The sequence below is a fragment of the Battus philenor genome, unplaced genomic scaffold (assembly GCF_028537555.1).
Source record: "Battus philenor isolate CCGP_79_NKW_IND1 unplaced genomic scaffold, ilBatPhil1.0.hap1 SCAF_6, whole genome shotgun sequence".
Lineage (NCBI taxonomy): Eukaryota > Metazoa > Arthropoda > Insecta > Lepidoptera > Papilionidae > Battus > Battus philenor.
Window position 1 is genome coordinate 3074817 of NW_027181726.1, and position 23574 is coordinate 3098390.

The 23574-nt window shown below is 36.0% G+C and overlaps 1 protein-coding gene across 1 annotated transcript in view; it reads right to left on the reverse strand.

The window, feature by feature from the left end:
• Drak (Death-associated protein kinase related) overlaps nt 1–23574 on the reverse strand; it is a 210226-nt gene that overhangs the window by 93315 nt on the left and 93337 nt on the right. The gene's annotated exons all lie outside the window — the stretch shown is intronic.

The window sequence follows — 23574 nt, forward strand, 5'->3', positions numbered from 1 at the left end:
CCAAGAGTTAAGAGACATGCATGAGATATTTGGACATATGAAGATTTAATTTCCATTTCGACGTGTACTTACTAATTGTATTCTTTAAGAACTAATTTATTTTAATGTACGCAGGAATAAGATACAACTAAAAAGTAATTATAGATTAATTCTTTCCAACAGTTAATGAATGAAAAGTGAACGCCTAAATAAAAATAGAAACTCAATATGTATTACGAAGACGCATCTTCTTAGTGCAGTGTATGTGCATCGACTACATCACGCTAATGGGCCATGTGCGTCAATGCATTGTGCAATAGAATAATGACCCTAAAATCTTAGCAATAGAACAAAATATCCCGCAGCAGTTTTTTATACGTCATTATGATAAAACTGCAGCGTTCACAGTAAGATTGGTAAGTAACGTTAATGTATTCTACACGGGGCATCTATAAATATGACGTAGCGCAAGACGTGCGCGCCTTTAATGGTGCGCAGCGGAAAATTTCTTCAGGTTGTCCTAATGCACTCTTCGACGACCATGTTTTATTTATGATCTCTGCACGGATTTATGTGTTAAAACGTATCAGTACAACATAATAATTGATTAATTTTCTTTTAAAAGCGGAAATGGTTCTATCGAAGAAGTATTAAATGTTTATGGTACGTAAATGTTATATGTAAGCAATTATGTAATAAGTTTCATAAGTCTAGTGTCAATACCATGTATCTAGGTAAAGATATTTCAATTGAGATTGTATACGGTTTTAGAAGATTAGCGACGTCGTATCGCCGTGCGTCGGCGCAGAGTCCGCCGATCGTCCTGGCGGGTGATAAATCCTGTTCGACGACGCGTCTCTCAAGGGCGCGGCTATTTTTAGCCGGTCCCAAAGGCCGCCAGATCCCGGCGGACGCAGGACGCGGCGTCCGGACGAATGCTCATTCCCCAGATGCGTCTAACAAAAACCTACAGACGTAACCATCGCTTCCCAACTGACGCTTTTACGGAGCTAGGCCTTGCTAATGGGCGATGTACAGCGACGAAACAGTTTAACACGCTATCCAGAGTCAAGTGCGAGGTTAGGGTTTTGCCCGGGCGAATTTTAATGAGTTTCCGCGAACACGCTATCAAAGGGCGCCGCCGGCGTCCGCAGCGATCAAACTATCGCTTCGAATGTATAATTAGGGGCCTACAACGATAGCATATATACCAAATGTTCTGTATCGAAAATGATCTCATTTCTAAGAACATTTGTTTGGTGGCTGAGGAATTTGGAACAAATCTGCTTTACGATGTTTTGGGAACAAAATGCGGGTAGATATCGCATTTCTCATGCGCGGGATATTCTGTTTATTTGCTTTCCAGCTGGTTATGTAGGACGAACATAAGTTTTCACGGGTCGGTAATAAATATGTGTACCCGAATTAGGACAATGTAATATATTGTCCGATTTCAAGAAAATAAATTTATTTTTGTTTGCTATAAATATTGAATTTAATAGAAAAAATTTATACGTTAGTTTTATTAATTATAATAAAAAAAACGTTATAATTTTTATCTGTTTTCCAATGTTATGTAATCTAGTAACCTAGTTATGTGTAGGACTAAGCGGTAAGCTTCCACGAAATGCAAATTAAATTTTATTATTCTATATGCAATCCATGTAATAGGTATCGTTATAACAATTCCTCTAAGAAGATGTAGCAAGGAAATTCAAGCGTGCTATGCGAGCAAAACAGGAAAAAACTGGGTTAATGTTAAGAATGCATTGGTTTGACAAATACAAGTTTTAGGTACACGAGAAAATGTCAAGGAACAGGAATGTCCCAGAATGAAGAATCCGGAAATGTATACTTCACCTACTTCCATTTTGAAAGCAAATCTAGTCACATCGTTACATCGATATAATAACAATACTTTTGTATTTGAATATCGAATATTCTCTTAATCTAATTCACGATCAGCACATTTATTAACCTCAAATGTTTATTCTATCATCGTTTCAGCCTGTAGACGTCCTGTTCAGGTCATATGCCTTCCTGAAAATATCTATGGGGGGATATATCATAATCGCCACGCTTGGCAGGAGGGTGTGGGGGTGTGGTGGTGGCGATCGCAGTGTGGTCTTATGGGACACCTAGGACGTTGCTGCTAATCCCATGGAAACTTGTTTGTGACCAGTGACAAACTTGTATACTTATTGCACTAAGTGTGAATGACATCAGATTGTAATCCGGAAATGGAACCCGCGACCTACGATCGCAAGTCTCAGTCCGCAACCGCTGAGCTACCATTGCTCGTTTATTCTATAATAAAAAAGGAATTAACATCAGACTTAGTAAATGGTTTATTTATTTATATTAGATTTTGTTAAAAAAATATATTGTGAGTACTAAAATAAGTTTATCGCCATTATATTATATGATTGCCGGTTGCGCTGTTAAACTCAAGTAAATTTGGTACACGCAATAAGCAAGAATTTGCAATATTACGTAAGACGAACGCATTATGCACGCTATAATAAAGTGCACGGAGCGCGGAAAGTACCCGGGTAAATGGAACCTATGCGACAATAGCTGAGGCGTTCTCGCGTTGAACATCGAGTGCAATGCCGGCAGAAATCAAATGCAACAATTTGCATTTATTAAGACTTATTAAAAACATTGCACAACAATTAATGGAATCGTTTCAACTCACCGATTCATTTTAAATAGGCAGAATGTCCCTTTTGTTATACATTCTACGACATGCGCTTGCAATTCATTCAAACTCGATTCTGCACGGATATCATCAATAATAATGCAAAGTATAGTCGTCAATGTAATAAAATCTGCAAACTGAAATGGTAATGGAGCTGTCCTGTCTATCTTGTAGGTGAGATGGAAGGAACTCCTAGGGTTTACCTCGGAGTTACCATACTGTAAAAACGATGTAAAGGTGTTGAAATTATGTATTATGTATATTAAATAATGATTATTTGTATATAATTTCAACAAAAGGCGTACTCTTTCCAAATGAACCGTCGGCTTCAGAGCAGTGGTCTGAAGTGGGTAGATGTGAAAAGCATAGAATCGTGTAGCTGCACAGTAGTGGAAGGAATTATGTTACCTATTAATTTTATTGTGAAGAATTTTGATCAAATAGATGCCGAAAAAGACCCGAACGGATGTGGAAACCACGAATATTACATATTAGGTAGGAAGAATAGGAAGATTTAACAAAGATTCGCGGCATCTAGAAGATTAATAAATAGCTGAACTATATAAAGTAGATACTTAGTGCACGTGTAAGCGTAATGTTTTTTAGATTTATAACAAATTTTCAATTTTTTAAATGTTTCATTACATCGTTGACTACATAACACTGGTAGTTATGCAATACACAGGTATGATAATGATGAATTATTATAAATATGAGGGTATATAAACAATGAGTTATTATTATAAAGAGAGGTGGATAAAACTACAAGCATCATAAGTCAGCGAGGTCCGTTGGCATCGGGAGCGATCGCGGCACTCCGGGACGGGCACAGCTGCGAGATGGATGTGAGCAGATAGCGCGGTGCGATACCGCGCCGTGAGCCGGGCGCCGCGATACCGGCTGTATCGGGCGATGCTTTATGGCGACGCCGGGGCAAGCGCACGCGCCGAGCGCCGAGCGCTATCACAAACTTCTACCACTATGATGGATAGCGCTCTCAAGGTACGCAGGGATCGAGTTACTCTTGTTTGTGCTCTTGTTTAAAATAAACGTCGGTTGTTATGGGTTCATCGTGTTCAGTTAAACTAACGTCTACGGAAATAAATAAAATCTTAAACTTCTCCAATAAAATTTAATAGCCAAATAAACACTGAAATAATATTCAAGCTAACCTGGTGAGGACAAGACAAAGTGATCTCATACTATCGAAGCACAACGTTGCATAACAGATAACAAAGCTTTTCTAAAGTACTGTAGAGGACTACCGAAAGAATTTTGGCGCGTAAAAATTCTACCTAACCATGTACGAACAGAAGATGAAGCTTCCGCTCCTAGTATTGTCTTTTAACTATTAAATAGAACAAAAATCTACAATTCGAATAAACTAAAAAATGTTTACAAGCTACACGTAACATACGTTTCAAGTAATATTATCGAACTCCAATGTACGCTAACATCGGATCCGTACTACAAGGACGCGGTAATGGCGTGCGCATACCAGAGTCTAGGAAAAAAATTAGCAATTCCCTAGGGCTGGTTCGCGTCGGCGAGCCGCAGGACAGGTTGGACCGGCGCGCGGTCCCGGCAAAAAGCGGGGTGCTTACCGAACGGGTCGCCGGCCCGGCCTTCGCCCCCGGCCGGCCTTCGCCCCTCCACCGCGCCCGCGCCGCAAGGACGCCGCTTGCATAACCGCGCGCACGCATATACCGTTCGCAATCACCCATTGCTAATAGTGCACGGAACCCACAAATAACTTTTATTATAAATATGATTGTTAAAGTTTTTACAACTCATTCATTTATTTTAGCATATTAAAGAATGATATTTCAGATAACTCGAGACATTGGTTTTCGTTGTAAAAGCTATAAATATATAGCTTATTTGCTGTCAAATAATGTATGGTACACTCTATCTAAAAGTCTATGATTTCAGAAATAATAAAAACGTAATGACATCATATCAAAAATGACATTTTTCAAAATTTGAATTACTGCACATTAATCTTTTTTAATTGCCATGATTGTTTTATTTATATTGTCTAACCAATACACCGTTGTTCTGATTCCAATATATCCTAAGTTTTTATTTTGATGATTTTTCGTTTCATTTCATTCTCAAATTTTACGAAACGTTTTTTCAATCAAAGTAATACTTTTTAGATACAGCAAATATCACTTTTAATGCGACCCATTATTAATGCCATTACTAAGTAAAAGAGTTTATATTTCAATTGGTATATCGGAAATCGTTATGGTGTCAGTGCACCTTTAAGCTCTGAAGTCGTCGGTCGGGCGCCGTGCGTTGCAAGAAACAGGGATTTTTATTCGACGGAACCATGTTTTACTATCCGACTGCCACTTTTCATAATGAATCGTATGAATGAAACGCACTCGGTGTTTCCGCGATAATTATATTTAATTTCGTCGGTCGTATTGAATACAAACTCCAAATAACTTTACTCAAGGTACTTCTATGTACTTTTGAATCGTAAATATTTTAAAATTATAAGTAGTACCCTCAACAGATGTTATTTTAAAATGAAATTTAACAATTTCACATATTATAATATCATGCGAGTCAACAAATCAAGTTTCTAACAATTCGATCAACAAAAAACTTATGAATGTTATAAGGTCCTTTTTTATAATATACTTTTTATTATAGATTTAAAATTAATTAGAAGATAGTCCGGAATATGATGTGGAAGTTTATTATATATGCGGATTGAGCATATATGTAGGTTTTATTTTGCGTTATATTTTTAAGTGTGTAGCGTTCATTCTCCGGATTGTTGGCCACTAATGGTCATAATATTTACGTGTTAAAATATTGTTTTGCTTTGGAATTTGAACGCCAATTTGAATTCGGACGCCAATATGGTCATATATCGCTGTATGGTCGCTACTATTGCGTTAGGGTACGAAATTGTGAAGTCTCTATAAACATACACCTTTGAAGGCAACTAGCTTTCATCTACCTCGCCTATACGTGCTCGCGTGGCAACTAGCCTTCGTCCGCCGATGTATATTGGTGAGTATATCAAGAAGTAACAGATACCGATAAACGCTTATATTGGTTTTTATGAAAATCCGTAGTGGTATAACTTGTGGTATGCCAGAGGCGGCATAGATTGTTTATGTAGTTCTATGGCGCCGTTTGAAAAATACTATGAGATGGGAAGGCGGGCATGTTGTTTATCAGCGCCATTAAACGCTACGATCGCGATCGGGGCCGCGCGTGCGCATTCATAAAAACCCGAGGCTATGATTTAATCAGTTGCATTGCTCGCCTGTTGTAATTGGCCGATTCTCTTCAGCGGGTCCTTTACATCGCACGCTGCTTTTTTTCATTTTTCGACTTTAACTTAATAAATGCACATTGTTGTAATCGATATCGTGGTTTTTGGATTCCGTAGACCGGCCGTGGAAGTCGTGCGTCGGCTTATCGCGGCGGATTTACTTAAAGAATTTTTAATGCGGCACCGTAAAATACGACTAATGAGGATTAAATTAAAAACTGGTTAAAAATAGCGCATAACCGTCGCGGTCGACTGAAGACAACTCGCAGAGACGACATGAAAAAAGAGAACAACAAAGGCTCCATCATTCAGCGACACGATGCAATTAAAATATTTTCGCTTAGGAATATTTCTTGAATACTTGTAAAGCTATCTTTACGAAGCTTATTAACATGGAGTGTACATTAGCATGTGCTCGTATCGTGTAATAGAGGCAACCGGTGGTCGTGTGCGTAATTGTAGGAACTGTCCGGGGCGACCGTCGCCGGGGGCGAGTGCTGTAACGAGAAGCCGCGGTGCGCTAATATTGCGCTTGTGCGGTGGACGCGATAAATGTCAAAGCCGATTAATGTGTTTGCGGGCGGATATGCGGTTTCGCGTGACATTTGCGGTTGACTCCTCCCGTGGACGCGCATTCCGCGTACTCGTCTCTCATAAGTTTTCTTAATTAGCATTACAAGATGAATATCGAACATGACCCGCATTGCGAACAGTAATTCCGAGTAATTACCGACTTACGAGTTTACGCACAGTAACCGGAAGACGCTGTTAGGTCTCTCGTTTTTCAAACATGCGAACGGAGGTTCCTGGTAGAAACATTATCTCTACATCAATAGCCTTATTTTTTTTAAATAAACTACCTGATAAAAAACACACAAATAACAAAAAAAAATAAGAGACAGAAAAAGAAAAACTAGCTATAATTTAACTAGACCTATTTTTAATTTATAAATGTAAGTTAAACAATTAAATTGTATTTATTTATTAATATTTAAAAACTCACACTTGTTCCATGATGCAATTCTTTTAATGAAAAATATCCATCGGAGCCGAGCTGAGGTGAGCTTACCTAGAAAGAGATAAACCAAATAAGTACACTTAAATTATAAGTTAGTATAAACATTAATAAGTGCGTAGCAGTAAACGAACATTTACTGTTTAATTTTATTTTGTCACAAGTTGCACCAACAGACTTTTATTGTCAAAAGTTATCGGCATATCGCAGTCCTATATTAAAATGATTAAAAACATTTATTACTGATTGATCCCTTGATTTTTATCCCGACTGACAAAGTATTTTAAATTAAAGGAAGCCTTTATAGGAAAGCTTGATATTTTGCCTTTGTTTCAGCCCATAGATGCCCACTCGCGGGGATATACCATAACCGCCACGCTTGGAAGGCGGGTCAACGATCCTACCTATCGTTTGGAAACTTGTGTGTGAGCAGTAGCAATCCTATGTAATTAATGCAAAAAGTGTGAATTATATAAGATTGTGTACCGAGAATCGAACTAAGATAGCGAGTCTCATTCCTCTACCGCAGGGCTACCACTGATCTTAGATAAGCTTAATTTGATTACATTAAACATAATTAGGTTTTTCTGGTATTCATCTCATGAATACTTACAATGATAAATGATCTAAAACGGAGAATTTGAAAAGTCCATTCATCTAATGTCTTAACAATAAACAACGGTTACTACGGTGCTATAGTTGTGGAGAAGAAGCAGGAAGAAACTCCAAAACATCTGTTTTTAGTTAAATAACCCAAATTTACACATATCCATTAATTAGATATATACTAAATAAAATGTAAATAATCAAACGACATAACTGCCAAGGATTCTTCTAATTTAAATATTAGATTATCGAATAAGCCTTTTCCGTCAATTTTCTTTTATCATGCATTTTGAATTTTGTAAATTTTACGATTAATTTGATTTTAAGGACTACATCGGTTAAACTTTCCAAAATGTCGCAGCTAAGGCGAATTAGTTTTACTTTTGGTCAATAGCCACTTTGATACAACTCGACAGTACAAGGTACGGGTACATATCTCGGTCTGTTGTGTGTAACAAACAGATATCGGCCCATATGAATGCTCAACGTATCACGACAGCTGTACAATCATAGAAATTTAGACCCAATTGAAAAGAGATAGAAATCAATTTCGATTGTGCACAGACGACATTATTAGGACTTTTCGCGTAATGGTTAAGAACGTACATTGTTAGAGTTAAACTAGGACAGATTACGTTCAAAAGGAACTAGATACAGCAGTCAACGAGACAAGTGTATGCGGTTCCCGCGACCTCTGTTTTGCTGCCGTGAGTATCAACGTTGCTTTATTTTAACTCAACAACATAGTATAGTTTTACTTTACTTTTTTCATCAAAAATGTTAGTAGCGTATGAAACACAAAAAAGCATGTACTCGTTGTATTGCAAGACTTTTTATGTTTGTAACTTTTAATGTTCTTCTTTTCAGCCGATAGACGCCCACTTTAAGCCCATATAGGTTTCTCCCCCAAAGGCTCCCATAGTGGGGGTCCTTTACCCACGCCGTGTTTACCGGCTCGGGGTCGTCACTCAGGAACCTTTCGATCTCAACGACCCTCTGTGGCATGAGCTATGTACACTCCACCACTTTGAACTACGTCAGTGATATTGGTTCTTCTGCTGACCTCTTCATTTCTAATTCGATCTCGCAGCCAAACTCCGAGCATAACCCTCTCGTTTGCTCTTTGGGTGACCTTCAGCCTTCTTACGAGGCCCGTCGAAAGTGACCAGGTCTCAGATCCGTATGTCCTCACAGGCAACACACATTACAATATTAATATTGCCAAGACTGAAAGAATAGTACATTGTTATAAAAACACTGTTTGTCATTACATAAATTGTTGCATTTTCACTAAATGATTCATATACCTTCTATAGAAAAAATTGTGAAGTTGAGAATTTCTTTTTTAATTAAGGATCCGAGATTTCATTACTCTATTTTACTTAAATATAAGGTAAGAAGGTAAAAAGTTCGAATATGGTATGAAGAAAAACTTCACTAGAATTACCAACAATTATAAATACAATAATGTAGTAAACCGAATAACAAAGAAATTATTTCTAAACCAACTAACCCATCCCCTCCTTACTTAGTGCACAAGTAACAAATATAGTGGAGTACTTTATACACAGTAATCAACGGAGACAAACAAACTGAATAAATATTTGCAGAGCGGGGAACTCGCGACACTTGACACACTGATGACCACGCAACCATTCTGCAACCGTATACTCTCTCTCCAATACCATAAGTTATTGAAACGTACAATACACATATACAGGGTTTTGAAATACTATGTCCTATAGCTACCTCAAGAACCTTTTAAACAAAAACTCAATACTCAGCTGTTACTTATTATGATCTAGAAGGCTTCTTGCAAAAGAGAGCAGTCATCAGTATGTATGTAATGTGGTAACGATCGAATAAACCTGGAAACAGAACTGGTCCTATGGGAAATGTAAGGAGGAGGCCCATGGCCAGCAGTAGGTGTCTGTAGGGTCGAAATGATGATGATACTCTTTCTCTTTCGATTAAATCGGATATAGATTATATCGATATCTAGATCGGGCAACCGATATTTCGAAATTTAAATAGACATATTTATTTATAAAGATGTTATTTAAAGGAGATTTTTATTTCTTTAAAATATTAATGTTTAAACTTCGCCTATAGATATCTGGGTCAAAAATTAATATAGTCTTTGATTTAATACATAACCTATTTTTACATATTAAAGTATAGTAATCGATGAAACATGTTTAATTTTTTTTTTGTAAAATTTTACTTAGATTACCGAATTATAAAGTGGGTGCGGCGATGTACGCTACATAGTTGGACATGTATTAATTTGCTTTTATTACAACACGCATTCCACGGGGGAAATCCCAACCGGTCCCGCGATAACAAGTGAAAAGTGCACTCTCCATTTTATCAACGTTTATTGCAATAACCGAGTTGTTTTAAAATGCATTGAAACGAAAGAGAAAGATAACGCTTGCACGCCGAGAGTTTTATCGGCTCTAGAAATAGCCTTGTCAACTTTTTAACTGTGGAACGGGTTTGATTGAATATAAAAGCCGTTATGATTGCATTGGAAAACTAAGGTATTTTCGTAGACGTGGCATAAAAATTAACCGATATTATAAAGATTAGCTATACATAATTAAGATAAAGTTCTAGAATGTATCAGGAATTATAAATATATGAAGTCGCCATCACTCTCAAAAGTCATGAAAATTGATATAGCCTATTTGAAACCTGATGAGTGAAACCCAGGGGGGTGAGATCTATGCTATAAGTTTTAGAAGAATAAAATCGATTCGTATTACATATTCACAACGATTAGCATTTGCACACTAGGAGACTTTACGTAAGTGCATATATAGAAGATTACTACGAGAAACAATTACCGGTAGAATTGTAATCCATTATGCAGCACAGGTATTGCAACTATTTTTTTTTAGAAAATATTAAAGGTTTTTTTTACAATAATAGTTACCTAATCGAATGAATACGATAATAGTTATGACGTACTTCTTAAAGGATAAGTATATGTTACGTTTAAATTAAATCGTACTCTAATTTTATTTTAGCTAAAAACTTCGATTTTAATAAATATAAAAAAAGATCGGCTGCGAATGTTGACCATACGTCACGATTATCGCAGACACGGGTTGGCCGTTTGTATGGAAATACCCGGACCGCCTCATGACAGACAGATGACCGACTCCTTTCATATTTAACAGAGACTTACATTGTTGTATTCCACACGTTGCGATAAATCTTCGGTAGGAGGCCCAGGGGTCGGTGGAACCGTTATGCACTTCCCTAACGGTATCCGCCGTTCGCCTAAATCCAAAACCGACCTCAAGTTCTAAGACGTAGTTATTTATTTCCACTGCGCGATTGAAATGATTTAAAGTTTAGACAGAGGAGCAAATTTATTTTTAAATGCATTAAAAACATGAATACATTCATAAAATAATTCTATTTCGAATCGCAATCAAGCGCTACACTATGACTTAAATCATATTTAAATAAAACTTCGATTAGATTTAATATCGTATATATACGTTGTAACAGAAATTACAATAATTAAGGAAGTAAATTAAAAACTATCAATAATGTTCAAGAGCTACAGTATATCGAAGTTTTGAAATAAGAGAATACTTTTTGAACAGAAAGCATATCAGTTATTGCCAGACATTATACATAAAGGCAACTTTTTCGAACACCGTTTAAGTTAAATGAATTATAACTTAACTTACGTTATAGTATAAAAGCTAAACTCTATTTATAATTGGAATATTTGATATTTCCTTAGTAACCACACAGTTTTCACAGTTTCAACTCCTAGTCAAATTTCACAATCGGCCATCGTCTACTCGTATGGGGAGTATGACCTTTACCTTTTAGCTTTTATAAAATAACGAAAGTCTGGCTGTTACGGGTTGATGTACTATAAGAATGTTGAATGAAGGAATGACAAAGTTAAGATAATTGAAGTTAAAAAAAACTACTCAAGCATTAAAAAATTACAAAAGATCGATCTTTCTCGAAGCACATCGAAAAATCTTCCTTTTAATTAACAATAACAGTAAATTTCAAATAAGTTTATTTTTTTATAAACAATGAGTCATGGTAGGCGTTCGATCAGAGCCTCTGCTAAATGGAACGTGAGATTTCGCGCGCGAATTTAGGCGAGCGCGTGATTGAATTCCGCCATTGCAAATTCCAAAAGCGCGCGAACGTCGCCATTGTTTGAGCGTTGCGTAACGGTTGCGAGCGCTCTGTGCGATTTAAACATCGAACGTCATGATTAGATATTACCTAGGTAACTAAGAGATATCAAATAAGAAATGAAACAAATATAAAATATTCGAGAAAAATTTAAAATATGTAGAATAATTTATATATAGATTTTCAATAACGATATAAAAATCTATTGACCTATATTAATTATTAGGTTTAGTTTGGTTAGTTTTGGTTTTATGATAGAGACATATTTAAAACAAGTCTAAAACGGCTCAGTTTAAAAATGAGAAACGAAATGGGTAACTCATTCTAATATTATCGTTGACAAATTAAAACTACTATCTTTAGTTATGGGTACCTTTTGGAGATATTCATAGCTGTTATGATTAAATTTGGTAACCAAATCTTCATATATTAATGATTGTTATGTGTATAATAAATGATTTTGCAAATATTTTGTAATATCTACATTCGTAGTAAAAATAACTTCATCTATTGTACATAGATTTTTGTAAAATTTCGACTAATTCTACTAGATACTACATAAACTTATTTTTATATAAAACAATGGTGATCGAGATGTTATACGGTGAACGGCATTCAATAAAATGCAGAGTGCATCAGATTTTTTTTCAAATTTAACCTAAGAGTGTCTCTACTCAATATCTCGTTCATTCATGTCAGCATATGAACGCCCACTGCAAGGCCTAGGACTCCTCCAAAGATGGCCTCAACCTGTCTTGCTCTGTAAAATCTCACTACATATGTATTACTCCATACGTTAATTTTCTTATACACATTGCACATAGCTTGCCAGTTAATTTCTATTTTTTCAAACAGCGTTATTTGACGTGCTTTGATTATGTTAATCATGATACACCCCAGTAATAAATAAATAGTTGTTATTTTAATCACAACAAAATAATACCGTTTAAATAACAACAACAATAGAGACTTAAGTGCGCAAATAATTAGGCAGCAATGGTAGGCGCGAATGGGGTCAAGTATACCGGAAGCTGCAGCGACCGCGTGCGCAGCTCGCTCCTATTCAATCTTTATCAGGGCAACACAATGGCTCGCAATCCGGCTATCTGCTGCATTGTACGCGCTCTAAATATTAATGGATATAGATGTACTTCCTTTTAATTAATTTATGCGCAATTTTTTTTTAAAAATAAAATCTAAATCTTTAATTCTTTGGTGTGACGCTAGCTTTAAAAGCATCCGTGAATTCAGATTTAACTAAGATTACACTAAATGTCATCAAAAGGCACGAATTATTCGAACTATTAGAAAAGCCTTGAGGGACAGAACGGATTATTCAGAAGACGAAATGTCAGGCTTGTAAATATAACAGTATATACAACTGTAGATAAAGCAAAGTTCATATATCTATTTCTAAATAGAAGACATAAAGTATTATTATGTTCAAGTTTAATTAGGCTGTAATCAGTAAAATCATAAGCCATAATACATTAATTAAATGTATATATAGTATAACTTATTCTAGAACGCGATGTTATTTAAAAATCTTGTATTATTAACAAGCTTGTATAACTAAAGTGACTGTGACTGTATTCCATGACAGAAGGTATGGTGCAAGTAGTAAATTTATAAAGATCGGTCATTGACGACTGCATGGCATAGAACTTACCCAAAAATATCTACAGAGGGATATACCATTATCTTCACCTTTTGCAAGCAGGTTAGCGATCGCAATATAGTATTATGGTACTGAGACGCTGCTGCCTATAATCTGGAAATTTCTTTGTGAATAGTCGCAATCCTTTATAATTAAAAGTGCAAAGTGTGACTTATAAAACATTGTATCCCGGGAATCGACACTGAGACCTTAGATTGCAAGTTTCATTCATCTACCACTCCTCGCTTGTAATACCACTAATAATCTTACTAATATTATAAATACGAAAGATTGTCAATAAGCTTGTATAATTAGAAGTGAAGGCAGAAACGGTGTAATAGATTATTACTACTTGGAGAATAGTTATTTTAATGCGTCGCTGGTACACGATTTAAAATTGCATAATTACAAGTATATACATATATAAAACCACGCGCTATGATGATTTGTGGTACCTACATCGCTTTATGTTTATCTAATGGGCGCAGATGTGTAGATCGTGTAGCACTGAACTCTTATCATATATCTTTTTATCAGACGAATACTCTTCCCGACTCAACAAAAGTTCAACGAAAATTATTTTCATGCACATATTATAATAGTCATTTGCTCTTGTCTCATACTTTTCAGCTATAGATCTAAAGGTTGTCTCAAAAGAAAGTTTATAACAATTTATATTACACGCTACAAATCTGAGCCAAATACCATTGTACTTTTATTCATCAGCTAGGAAGCGTTTCTCCGGAGCCGAGTACGCATTGTGTACGGAGTATTGTTAAATTACTATTAGTCGAAGAGAAGTCGTTTATATTCCGTAACATGTACAGTCATTTCAGATCAAACATACTTCCGATGCTTGAATTTTAATTTGTTATATTATCTTCTATTCTTCTTATTTACAAGTCCGGCTGTGCCAACTCAGCAGTAGAGGACCAAGACTTGAGATCGTAAGCGCGGGTTATATTCCCGGGATACAATGTTACATAATACACATTATGTACATTAATTATATAGGATTACCAATGTTTACAAGTTTTCAGGTGATGGGCAGCAGCGTTCTCTAAGTACCAAACTGAGATCACAAACCCGCCTTTAAAGCGTGGCAAATAGGGTACATCTTCGCTTTACAATGACCTTCTATGGGCTGAAACGACAAAACTATTAAGTTAAGTTTTACCGTAAAAGAATATATTTTTAATAAATATAGAAAATCATTCAACTGTTTGGTTTATCAAAGCTCTAATATACTAAAGGTTTAATTTAAAATCTTAGATTCAATGTATATGTTCAGTGTATATTTACACTTGCAAAAATATAAACTTTCTTATGAGACACCATAAGAATATCACTTGCAGAAAAATACAAGCCTATATTAGTATGTATACTTCGTAATTGTTAATGTTAATAAACATTACATTCGCTTGTAAGTTTCTGTTACGAAGTAATCACTAGGACTTCCACCCACACGAGGGCAACATGATCGCAATACGCTCCCCCAATTATATCGACAAGTAATTAATGATATCGATCGGTGAAGTATTTAGTCGTAGCTGCCTATTAGTAATCGATTCTAGTTTATTAGATAACGCAATTTACGTGTTCCATCACGACTGGTATTCTTATTATGCTGTCGAATTACGCCACGAGCTGGTCCGGTCCGGTTAAGCATTAAACTACGTTATTAGTTATGGGTCGCACACAAAAATGCGGCAGGCGCTTATTAGCATTCGCCGTGGTATGCTGTGAGGTAAATTACGTCTTATAATGTATTAAATGTTTCATTAATATCGCAAATAAACAGACAGTAAAACTGTAATGTAATATTGATCTGAATCAATATAAGTACCTGAACACAAAAGTCTTCGACGGATATATATTACCAGTGATCACTTGCGGCATTCAAACATGGTGTCTCTAGACTGTATTGATAAACTCACGGTCACTCTACAAACCACGGAGACAAGTAGGCTTCGAATTTCTGTACGAAGTCGAAAGAGGATCCCAGCGAATTAGCGAATTGAAATAGCAGGATAAGACAGCGACCACTGTGGCATTAAGGTTCTAGAGCAGAGACACGGATCGGCAAGTGCAGGTCGTCCGAGAACGCTGGACGCAAATCGTATCTAATCGATCTTATAAGAAATCGATAAGCAATACCGATATCCAGAGGTGGACACCTTGGCTTGAGTTAAGATGGTATTCTTCTAAACTGATTGAAATAAACGAATTATTTAATAATTTTGTAGTGATATCATTAAAATAAAAATACGTGGCAATTTGTAGAAAGATAAACAAAAGCAAAATAAAGCAATATAAACATAAAATACAAGGTTGTGGAATATCGTAATTTATGGAGAACTCCAAAATGTACGCGCCAACGACGTCATAAGAGCGTCCGCAGACTAAAATTCTGTAATTAACATTCATAGAGCAGCATGCAACGTTGTTGTGGCAAACGTCATCACTAAACTAGGTTAGGGTGGCCATATTCATTAGCGTATAAATCAATACATTAATATTCTTACTACAACATTTTTATATCTGTAATATAGTTCATCATATTGCGTAACAATAATTTATATATTATCCATATATAATATATAAATTATTGTTAGAATTAATCATAGCAGAACAATTTACCATCTTTAATCTTCGCCTTAGCTAAATTAACTAAATTCCTCATTATTACTATATGAACATGTCCTGGTAGACAATGATGGCGACCCTAACTACGGACGTTCGTTGTCCATTCGACGTGTTGCTAAAGTGTATCAATAACTTGACACATTGGGAGCTGAATACTTTATTAGTTTCCCCGAGTTCTTTGCTCAATTGAAATGCACGTTGAAAATGATACGTGGCTTGTTTTTGCAAATCGACGTGCAGTCGAATATAATACGTAACCATTTCAAATATTAGAATGCGAAAATGTATTATAAACGTAAATAATTACATAATCGTGTTATATCAATAAAGGTACATTCTAGTGATGGTTAGTTAACCTTTTGAAATTTTACTGATGCTTTTCGAAGACAAAAAAAATTATTACTCATTAAAAAAAAGATATGTGTGAGATGAAATCAATTTGAACTTTGCAAAGATCTATTATCAAAGTGCCCCAAATAACCTCTAAATAACTTATATATGGCGTCTGAAAGGTGTGTAATACTAGACAACATACTCAGAAGTATGTTAATGTAGTATATAATATTAATAACGTGTTATTAAATCTTTTTTCAGCCGATAGACGTATACTGCAAGGCATAAGCCTTACCCAAAGATATCTAAGCGAGGATATCGATATAATCGCCACGCTTGACGGCGAGTTGTCGATCGCAGTGTGGTATTATGGCATGCAGAAGACACCCCTGTCCATCCTTTGAAAATTTGTGACCAATGGTAATTCTAAATACCTATAGGATTATTAACGATGCATCCCTTGAATCGAACCCACGATCGCATGCCTTCTTGTAGTGCCTCTCTATTCACAGGAGATAATAGTCATCAATCGACATCATTAACATCATGTTGACACAATTCTATTACAACCTCCCCCAAAGATCACAATAAACGACTCCCTGCGACCTGGATCATGTTGATCCAGTAAGTATCGGTAGTCAGTTTACGTATTTTTTTTGTAATTAGCAACAAGAAATAGTTATCCAGGACTTTCTATGACTTATTCTGCATTGACCATCACTATAAATAAAAGTATATTTTGTACTACGTATGTTGTAGCTTTATTAGATATTTTCTAAGACCAGCAGAAGGATATAGCTTGCATAAATAAACAGGATTAGATTAACAATTTAAATCTCGCTATATCTTAACTACGCGTTTATCTTCAATAATGTATTAAAATGTTTAAGTGAGCGCTTTGGTACATGTGCAGGCGTCGCGGGCGTCGCGACGGTGAGGCGCCGGCGGTGACGCGCAGCAAGCCGCCCGGCGACCTCTCGATCCCGACTGCCCTCTTACACTCCGCTTCAAGACGTCCGATTTACAATAATCTTAGTTATGAAAAGGAGCACTGATCGGGAGCTGACGCAAAAACTACTCGCTATTACGTCATTTCGCCTATTACTTGTTATAATATTATGAATGATAATTAATAATTGTGATTAGTATAACATATTTATTTATAATTGCGTTATAAAGCCGATGTATCGCGCATTAGGCATGCGCGCATCGATATAAGAGGGAGTAAGGCGTTACGAGGCGTTCATATTTTTTCCTCAGGCCACTCTGCGCTTTCCTAAGGCGTGGTAAAGCGGTATCGGTAACACTGTATTATTTATCTGAATTATTGTTGGAACTATAAAGTTTATGTCGTAATCGTATTTTCTATGTCACGTTACAGGAAAACGAAACCATATACGTTTAATCACTTTCTTATATATGTACCTATATCCTCTAGGTAGTGGGTCTACCTCGAGATAGCTTTTTCCAGTTTAAGAATATAGGTTCATAATCTGATTCAACATGAGTGACAATAACAGATATGACATTAACAGTGTGTATATATTAAGAATCGTATATATATATATATATATATATATATATATATATATATATATATTCCCATGTGCTCATGTTTCGCCTGAGGTAATCACTAGTTTTCTTCAGTTTGCTTCAAGAAAACTTTGTTAGAGTAAGTTAGCTATTGTAAAAATATTATTGTAATTCTTTTTTCGCCCAGTGTAAAAAAATACTATATAAAATATGCAAATACGCCACTTATGGTCTGGACCAATTCCACAAAGTGCGTGCATCTGGTCTTAAAGAGGCAAGATTTATGCGCCCAAGCCCGCGCCTCGGCATTTAATATTCTACATCCGGCATCCACTTTCCCAGCTAGCGTGTTTGAAAATTGCCGCATCTGCGCGACGTTCGGATAATCGCTCAGTATTATAAACCTTGCTCACGTTCAAATTATATTGTGTAACCTAAAAAATAAACACGATTTACTGTCGTTAAAAGAGTAATACTTACCCAAATTAATAAGTAATATTATTAACCAGCATTAACTTTCATAATATTCATTAATTAGATGTGATTTTATAAAGGCTGAAAACGTGTATCGTTCGGTAACATGTCTTTTTTTTTTAATATTTTGTTAATGATTCAATTTAAACATAAACTTACCTGGCCATCATTTGGCAGACTAGCTAAGGTATAATAATAAGTAAAAGATTGAAAAATTGCTCCTTATACCACAGAATGAACATGTAATAGCGACGATTCAAATTTCATATAACGTTCGATGCACAAGAAAGTTAAAGAAAATTTCCATAAAACGCAAAGTGAAAATGGTATAGTTCAGGCACGCCCCGCACACGCTTCAGCAATATCGCAACACAGATTTCGCAAACAAAAGCCGTTTCAATTTCCGCACACAATAAAGTGTAACAAGGTACGTTCCCGGCGGGTATTGGAAAGCAAAACGTGCGCTATGGCACGGTTAAATTGCGAGCTTTATGGGCCACGCCGGGCCGCCCCGACGCCCGCGGCCAGTTCAAAGGGCTACCCTGTGCCCTAGACGATTAGGGCGAGATAGCATCGCGCGGCTCATACCAAAACTAACTTTCTCATGAGGCTTTTAAAGAATATTTTCCTGTACCGGATCGGAGCAAAGTGCCGGAACCGCAAACCGTAGTTTTCGTGCACTAGGAAAGGGAATAAGAATTACTCTCGTTTGGAAACAATGGCAGCGTGTGCGATCCGTTTTATGAGTGAAGCCGCAAACCGAGGCGCACTGGTTCGATTTGCTTTTACGGAAGCGAGAGGGCCTCTCCGTTGTAGGTTGACCAAACACCTAGAAAGTCTCTAATGCGACGACGCTTATTCACTAGTTTTAATATATGAACATATAAATTATTGTTTAGTTAAGAAAAAAACAAAAACCTTACATTAAAATTTTTTGTTATAAATTCGAAATAATTTTCAAAACCAAATTAAAAGGCTTACTTGTTCTATCACCCGAAAGAATTGTTTCGAAAATAACTGAAAAGAATGATGTATTAGAAATTTACGAATCTAGACCATCTACTCAAAGGCAACAGTTTTTTTTGTGTTAACTTGAAAACGACAGTTATTAGATACGATACGAACAAAAATAGTTTTGATAATTACAGCGTAATTGAAATATCCTACATGTTTTGTAGTTTATACAACTGACAACTTTATCCCAGCCATTATAAAATGAAATAGGCTGGTGTCGAAATCAAGTAATGTCATACAATAACACTGAAAAGTCAACTTATTTATTACATACTTCATGTTGACTTATTTCATACCGCTCAACTCATTTGCGTCACATTGCTCCAGCGATACAACAACCCGTCCTTAGAGATTCGCCTATTATGATTAGGCAAACGGTTGTTTGGAGTATTATGATATACTCCGTTACGTGATCTAAGACCTAGACGTTTGATAATGTGATATACTGTGTTCTAGGAACGAAGATAATATATAGATAGAAGAGAAGGAACGGAAGGTGATGAATGGGAGACGATTTGAATATGAAAGAAAGATAAAGATTCAGAAGGACAGAAGGATATTGTAATAAAAGCATTGTGAAATCTAGACATGGTAGGAGGCAACGAAAGGTCCCCAAAAAGAGGGACCATAAAAAAACTAGACATTGCAAACGCTAGAGTAGAAGCAAGGATGCTTACTAATTGCCGAGCACAAACTGGACCTAACTTCGTCGGAGATCAGATTGAAGGATTCTCAGTAAAAACATCGCGTAAGATGCCAGAAAAAAAATATTCCAACTACCGGTTCTAATTAAACAAATTTCGACAGAGCGTTCTTGGAAGCACGCATTTATTCGTGTCGCTAGGCAGCGCCTGAGCATGGTGACCGTTTCTCGATCACGTACCGGCAGAAGATGCGATCTGAATATACTTGTGCAAAGCGCGTGTGCGGATTGAAGTATCATATACAAAACTACTGTTGCCACACGTTAAAAGTACGACATATAGCATTGAATGGAGTATTTTGCGTAATAAAAATAATATTAGCGTAATTCAAAATGATAGTCATTAATGACACGATTAAAAAACAAATGTTCAATGCTTCATTGTCAACACGTCAAATTATTCGACGAGAGAATTAATATTATCACCTTTTTTAAAAAAAAAATACATGTTTCTTACATTTATACCTTTTTGCATACTTCTGCATATATGTAATAATACGTGTAATATATGTATTTAAGATATATAGCTTATTATTAACGTATTTTCTCAGACTTTTTGAAGTGAACACAAGCCTATATCACACTTTACATCTTGTTGATCGCCTTCACTTTTTAGGTTCGAAATAAAATTTCACCAAGTTTGGTTAACCATTGATATACCATATATATATAGATATTATTATGTATAGCTAACATGTAATTTTTCTAAAAACTACACCCCGTTTGACTGTAGCTAAAGATAAGTTAAGTAAGTCCTTTTGTTAAATTGTTTCAATAAGTGATTAAATCTATCTCCGTATTTTTAATTATTCAATTGTTTTATGTTAATTTAATAACTAAATTAATTAATTAAAGTTCTATAGAAGTACTATATTTATTATCAATTACTAATACTTTACTACAAGCACGAGCAAATAATTGACGTGCGTCAACAAAGTGATGATTATGCGCAATCGCAGCAGATGACGAGCCTGCGTTATCTAAATTATCCATCGAACATTAGCCGCGCTGTTCGACTCCACAGATAGCATCGGACACTCGCCTCGTCGCATGCTTTGTCATAAAAACAAGAGGATACGTGAGAACGCTAGCTTAATCCGTTCTTGACCCAATACTTTTTGTCTATGAAATCACAAATTCTTAAAGAGTTACCTCATTTTAATTATGGTGCCATGATAGATTGGGTGACTAATTGTGACTACGGGTGTTATTTTGTTAAAAGCTTATTCAAATGTAGTTTTATTATCGCAGAAGTCAATAACATTTTGTTATTATAATGTGTTGTATTGACTGAATAATCTGTACTTATCTTAATGCGAAAAGTCAATAGACATTTTATGAAATGTCATTTTGTCCGCACACTATGAGATCGAATCAAAAATAAAGTAATCCGTAAACGAACAAGATTAAGCGACAGTCACGAACTGGCAAGTTGAAGGGGCAGCTAGAAGATCACATATAGCGCAGATGAAGTCTGTGGTCTAAAAGTTGTAAAGACCACGAATCGGCAAGTGCAGCTAAGGAATTCCGCTCTCAAGGTGACAGACGTTTTTGTTAAAGTTGTTGTAAGACGTTGGATGCAGCCCGACACTATTAAAAAAAAAAACAAATATTCAAGGTATCTTTATCCAAGTAGGTATTTACATGCACTTTAGATCGTCGATTGTTTTAACATTACAAGATAAGCTACCATCTTGGAATGCTGATCTGCTGAGAAGAATTAGCCAGAAACTCAGGAGTAACTCTTTTTAAAAGAAATTTAACAATTTTTATGTTTATATTATAATATCATCCATTTAAATTAATCAACAAAGTTCCAAGCATTTTGATCGACAGAAAACTCTTGAAAACATTGAGTCCAATTTGAAATCTACGAGAGAAGCGTAAGTCCAAAAGTGGACATCATATGGCTGAAACGATAATAACATTTTAATTGGAAAACTACCTTGGGTTGGAGGAAATGTAATCATTAACATATACTTTATGAACAAGAAAGAAATTATTTTCCGTAGGCTCTTACTTAATGCTGTGTTCCACATTTGCAATGCAAAATTTATTTCACACAACGATTACGGAGCATTTCTACGGTTGCAATAAATTTTCAATGGATTTCTAAGCATGTTTATGGCAGCATCACAGATGAACAACGGATAAGTGACGCGTAGATCAAATCTAATAATATTCTTGATAAACTGACAATAGCGCGAAACATTTGAGAAAAATACTTTCGTTGACTTGTGATACAAAGTAGGTGTAAACGGTATGACCGGTCTGTCGGTTCCAGATTTTTCTGTGATATTCCTACGTAGTACCAATCAATGTTCTATCAGACATTACATTGTGTACTACAGGCGATACATACTCTAATACGTAAGAAGTACATAAGACAGAAAAAAATACTTCTAGGCTAATTTTATTCATTGCCATAATGCTTGTAAATGAGTATCCAGAAAAAAAATAAGGAAATAACAGCGCTCTGAACGTAAGAATAAAAGTATGAATTACTATACTCTTGTAAGAGAAATACTCTTGTAAGAGAATTACTATAGTCTTGTAAGAGAAATATAAAACCTAAATACTTCTGACAACAAAAGATAAAGTTGTCTGTAAATAAATTATTACGGAGAAAGCCCCGTAGCTTTTAACACGGCATACTGTAAGCGGAACTCGCACCAAACGCCGACGACAGACTTTAATTAAACGATAATTTACCCTATAATGGAATCTTAAACAGCGCTGACGGGCTATCTGGAAAGCGCGGGAAAAACGGGCGCAGATCAAAAATGCCGCGCAGACGCTCAATTAGCGGCCCAGGTTCTAAGAGCTGCTCCCGACCAAGGAGCTACGAGAGGGGAGCGGGGAACAAGGGGCTTGGGGGGAGTGCCGCAAGACGGACGCGTCTTGTGACCCGGTCACGGCACGGAACCAACACGGCACACTGGTATACTAAGCGAGTTTTCAACTAAAGGAAGGCTTTGCCAGACGTTCTGTATACGGCAGATAGGTTTCGAGATAATACAGATAATATTTCGGTTGTGTTCGGAACCAAGACTGTCGATTTTATTTGTATCAATTTACTTCCAAGATAATGGGCTGTTATGTACATTATTGCGTCTTTCACGGAAAATTTCCACATTTATTATTTACTACATTATTTACCTTCAAATCCTCTCAACATTTAGATACACAAGACTATCGCTAATAATTTCTTACGATTTTTACCCAGGCAAATTTAATGACATCATTAATAATTAGTAACACTGTGTTAATACATAAACTGTATCAGTATTTTATTAATCGGCTCGCTTTTTGGGGACATCTCATGCCTTGTGTTTCGTAATAATCTCTCTTCTTTCATCCTTGACAATTTCTGTTTTCTATTGTCCTTCACATTATGTTACATTCTCTTTTCGTTTATTTATTGTCCATGACACAT